Source organism: Excalfactoria chinensis, chromosome 5 (assembly GCF_039878825.1).
Source record: "Excalfactoria chinensis isolate bCotChi1 chromosome 5, bCotChi1.hap2, whole genome shotgun sequence".
Taxonomy (NCBI): Eukaryota; Metazoa; Chordata; class Aves; order Galliformes; family Phasianidae; genus Excalfactoria; species Excalfactoria chinensis.
In genome coordinates, this window is record NC_092829.1 from 28,964,784 (window position 1) to 28,970,513 (window position 5,730).

A 5,730-nucleotide genomic window follows, 5' to 3' on the forward strand; every position below is an offset into this window, starting at 1 on the left:
GACATCATTGGTCTTCTAAAAGGGTGAGTCACCTTCTTCTGTATCTCTTTGTAAACTAAACCTTAACAAATTCCTTATAAGTATGCTCTTGTCCTAGTAGAAGGCATTATCATCACGTTCCATTACTCCAAAGGGGAAAAAAGGAAATATGAGAAAGCATTCAAGAAGCACAAACCACTGCCTGCAGCATAATGATTTTCTGCTTTTTTCTTTCTGGTGTTCCCATGTTTTGTCAGTACGTACATAGCAATTCCCTTGAGACCGCATAGATCATTAATCTAGTGTTGGATACAGAAGAGCAATAACTGACTTCTTAGCTTTAGGTCTTTTAGTTCTAGTTTTTCTTTTTTCAAAAACTCTGTGTTCAGTCTGTCTCTTGTCACGTGTAGAAACAGTAAAGCAGATATGTGCATGGGGTAAGGGCTACAAGCTTGGTTAGTAGCCATCTCAGCTTCAGTACAGGTGACTTGAAGGCAAATGACCTACCAGGTTCTTCACATCCACCATATCAGCTTATGGTAACCCACTGGGGAAAGAGCTGTGGACAGCTGGAGCCCAGAGCCCATGTGACAGTGGCCAAAATGTGCCTCTGCTGAGTGACTGGCGTGCACAGGCCCTGTCTCCTTGGATTTGGCTGATTCACAAACATGGTGGTTGTTGTTCTCCACCTACCAGCCAGTGTCTGTTGCCAGCAGGATTCTTCAGAAGACACCTGAGACACTTGGAAGTGATGCTCCCTGGCTCCTGGCAGCTTGTAGACTGTCCGTGTAGCTTTGCTGCAAACCTTTCATCTCTTCCCACCTCTTCTACTATCTTTCTAATTTTCGAGTCTCAGCATTTTCCCTGATATGGATGGGTGCAGCGTTCTCATGTTATGGCCCTGCCGCTCACAAAGACAGAACGGACATTGAAGGTCTCCCTGTGCTGTCTGCCTCTGAAAGGAACGCTCTCAAACAGGGCAGAAAACCATGTACAAATGGCATTTTGTGAATTGTGGAGCTACTGAAAAATGGTCTTCTTCAAGTCTCTCAGGTTAGGGGAGAAAGGAGAGACTGAAAGTGGGGAAATCAGTGAGGAGGAAGTAAAGAAAATTGTATCCATGATGAATATAGACTGCAAGAGAGAGCAGTGCTTTTAAGGAAATGGGAGAGTGAGCAGCAAAGAAAAATATGTAAACAAAAGCACAAGAAAACACATCTAGAAACCTTCCTTCAGTATTAGAAGGAAAGTATATCGTGCCAGATCTGACAAATCACGTTGCCATTCATTACCATATGACAAAAACAGAAAAACAAAATGCAGCACACTTAAGAATGTTGTTTCAAGAAATGCACAATCAGTGTGTGATGCCAAGCTAGCAAAGCAAGTTGAAATATTAAAAAGAAATACCTCTCTTCCATGTCCCAAAAATGTCATGTGGGAGTACTGTCTTTTCAGCTACACACCTTTGTGATTTTACTTGTAAACTGTCATTAAATAGATGCTTATTTTTTTAAATGCATATACCTGTGATTCTAAGTAGTGCTGTACTATTCACCCAAATGTTTCTTCTTTCTTCGGATGGCATTATATGTTGGTTAAGAGATAACAGCTTCCTCACAGACTCAAAGCCCAGTTAACAAGGACACCAGGAATTACTGAAAAACAGGAAATGAAGATAACAAAGACACTCAGGTCTCATGCAAAAATGTTAGCTGTATTCCACCTTCTTCCAAACATATGAGCAGATTTAAAGCCTGCTTAAGGAGGCTGAAGGAGCCAGCTGTAGAGTTGCTTTCACTCCAGCAATACCTATTACACGCAGCCTGTGCTGCCTTCCCATGGAACTCTCTCCCAGCTTCTCCTGGGTGAGGAACTCTGCCTGTGAGCAGGTGAAAGCAAGGTGGTCTGCCCGTTCTGCAGGGAGACACACAGGGAAAGCAAACACTCTGGTTCTTGATCGGTTTGTGAAATATAAAGAAGTACAAACCAGATTATTTCCCTGTTCTTATTTGGTATTCAGTACACATTCCTCTCTCCTTCTTCAGCAGTCCCTGGCATTTTAGCTACCCAGATGCTGCAGCATTTAATCAATGATTCAATACACAGCCCATGAGATGTGCTACGACACTTCAACAAGCAACTTCTATCTCTCCATGGGGACAGAGGATCTGAGTTGCTGTCAGTCTCTTCTTGTCAGATATAATTAACTATACACCCATTTACATACATAAATATTTATACACAAAGAGGAAACTTCTTAGTGCTTCATCAGATCTCTGTTTATCTCAGTGGATTCTGATGGCAGCAAAACACAGTCTAGTTTTGTTAAAAACTCAGAGAGAATTTTGAATCTCATAAATGCAGATATTATAGCCCAGATTTTGCAAGGCTGAGAACCTGCAGCTTCTGGGGACATCCAAAAATGGGAGATGCACAGTGTGTCTTTCATTTTAAAGCAGCTGTCCACAGTCATAATACACACACGGAGAAACAAACAACAGATCGTACAAGACTTTTACAATATTTTGCTTTTTTTTCAGGCTTTAAAAAATAAAAATAAAATGAATATTGCAGGTAAGTAGAGTGGCAAGGCAGAAGATTCGGAGTGGGTCTTTGGCAGCTGAACTGCATGTCCCAGGATTGCGGCTCATCTTGTGTTGGGGTGGGAGCAGCTCAAGATGAGTTGTGTACATAGCTTATCTTCCACCAAATTGGTGGATAAACCAGATAATCTCTAGCAAACATAATGCTTACATGTTTTAGAAATCTTCCTTTTTCCTGCTAATCGTTTAGATAGCATGTGAAATGAGTGAAAAAAAGCAAAGACTTTGCACTGGGTTTAGTTTAGTTGAGAAAAGGCATTTTCCCAGGAAATGCGAAAGAATCTTGAAGAGGAACTGGAGGACACCAGCAGTTCTTGGGGAGGGGCCGAGCAGGTAGAGCAGAATGTGGTTGTTAAACTGAAGCTCTTGTTCAATCTTCTAGTTTGTTATGCATTGCAAAGTTAGGCTGCCAAAGCCAGGCTTCTCACTTCTAAATTAGTTTGCACAATCTAAAGCGCATCTGTTTTTTCCAGCTGTCTCGTTTGCTGTAGTGAAACAGATTCTCTCTTATAAAAGTTAGGCTGTCACAACCACCACGACACGCTGACTCAAAAAGCACTTCTTTTTTTTTTTTTTTTTTTTTTTTTTGTTTTCTTTTCTCCAGAGACTATGACACTGACTACGAGCTGGGATTGCCTGCCCCACCCTGTCCCCTTCCAGGCAGTGCATCCCAGTCAATTGCTGTGCTCAGGGAGCTACCGGAGAGCCACAGCCATTATGTTTAGGAGATGCTTACACTCCAGAGGGATCCTCACAAGGGACACAGGTGATTCAGGTAAGGAAATAATTACTTTAAGGGAAACTGAGGTCTCTTCTACAGGCAGTAGGCAGGAAGAAAGAAATTAAGCAGAGCAACCACTACATCATCTGCATTGTTAACGCACTGCGTATGATCTCTGCATAAAGCTGGCAGTAGACCACCAATTCAACAGAATTTATGTTTAGCAAAGTCTTCTGCAATATCAGACAGTCAGAATGAGGTTTCAAAGAAGGGATTAGATACATAAATTAGAGATTAGAGGGGAGCAGAATGAAAATTCTGATTGGAAGAAAGTTAGAGATAGGAGCACAAGAAATGAGTTAAGGAAATAAAAGACAAAGATAATGTTTATCTAATTTGCTTTAAAAGACAAAAAATATTTCTGTGAGTTCAGAGGAAACCCCATTTGCTGGAAGGAATAAAGGAAATTGTTTTCCTGACTTTATCTTGCATGTACCGCATCCTACAGTTCCTACCACATCTTTCTGGCCTTCTTTAGGAATGGAAAGTATTGGTTGCAGTAGTAATAGACATAAATCAAAGCCTTCAAATGTGGGGCACTCAGAGCCATGGTGGGCTTCTTTTAGAAACTCTTTCAAATTACCGTCTTGACCGTCTCCCACATTAACTTGGGCACAAGGTGTTTTCTCAGATTCAGGAAGGGATGACGAATATGAGACTTCACCCACTGCATCCTTAGATTGTTGTAGAAGAAACCTTGATTTGCACCTCTTTGTATGTAGGCAGTTATGCACAGGCCCATGATCCATGCCAGTCACTGAAGCTAAACTGTAATCAGGCTTCTGCAGAAAAAAGCAGTGCAGACAACTCATTAAAATCTTGCTCTGCAAAACGACAACCAACAGCCAAAACCACACAGCTCTACACAGAACAGTTAGTTAATGATAATTGTTATTTTTACTGTATGCTCTCTTAAAATTCCCTTTCTGGAGTTCTCAAGTAATTTTGCACAGTGACATATAATTGGTTCCAATTCAGTAAATTGATTACATTGGATTCAGTTGTTAATTGCAGTTGCTGGTGTGGTAACAAAACGCAGTTCATCTCTTTATGAAGTGCAACAGCCCCATCTCACGTGAAATAAACAAAGCCTTTTTTTTTTTTTTTTTTTTTTTTTTAATTTGGAAAGTCAAAGTTATCTTTAGGAGATAAAAAGTATTAAAGAAGATTTCAAAGACATCCAAAGATAAATCGGGGGATTTAAGATAGATGGACTTCATTGCCTAAGCTGAAAATTTCAATATACAACTGCTCAACGCTGTAGAGGCCCAGGCTCAGCAGCTGCCCCCTTTTTAATTCACTCATCCCTCCAGTGTCCACAGTTCTGCTTTTTGGTCTGCCAAGAGCTGCTCAAATAACTATTCATCTGTTTCTTATCTAAGTCTGATGCTGTCCAGAAACCAGGCAGAGCACGACTTCTATTCCCAAGGAATCTATTGCATGCCCACCATATGCTTCATGTGCATTCAGAGGATTGGCCCATTGTATCTTCATTCAGCAGAGTTCCCACACATTATATATTTAGTTTAATGACTAAAATGGTCAATCAGGTAGGAAGTTTATTTCCCCTTCAGCCTGCAGGTGCTCAAACCACCAATTCCCACTTCGATGATCTCTGACAATCCTGGCTATCCCTCCATTTCTGCTGCTAGGAGGAAGATACAATGTAATGAGGTGGGAATGAACATGAAAAGCAGTGGTGGGGCAGAAACACTTCTTGTCTCTATTCACGTCCTATTGCATTTTGGAAACAAATGGTGATCTCTGCTGTGTCCCTACTTACTGACTGCTGTACTGCTGAACTCAGCAGCACTGGAGGCTTTGTAGATCAAACTGTGCTCCATGCCAGAAACTTGTTGCAGATTCCTTTCAGAAAGAAAAAGATTGGATTGATAGTCTAATCTGTTTCTGTCAGTTAACTACAGGCACAATGTCCTGCATCATTTGAAGAGGCTTTTCTTAGCTGACAAGTGTGGTTTAATCACTGCTAAAAAGCATCCATATGGTTTTGTCTAAAATGTTTAACAAGGATTTTTCTTTGTTAAGAATTCATAATCCTTGAAGAAATCCATGAGAGGTGAATTCTTGTGTATGCCTTCTTCCTCTATTTTGTCAAATGGGTACTTGTATCTGTGACACTCTGAGTGCTAAAGAGAAATAGAGCACAAGAAGCAGGAGGGATAACTTATAAAATGATTTTCTGTGTGTAATTGCTTCAGCTGTAGAAGCAGGTCCCCTGTGCCATGATTGCTACGGCTCCACCCATTGTAGCCTCATTTACAGTTTGAAATCTTTTAAATCAACCTTGAATTTGTGTGAAAAAAAACTTGGAGGGTCAGGGCATCCAACATCCTTGAGAGAGAT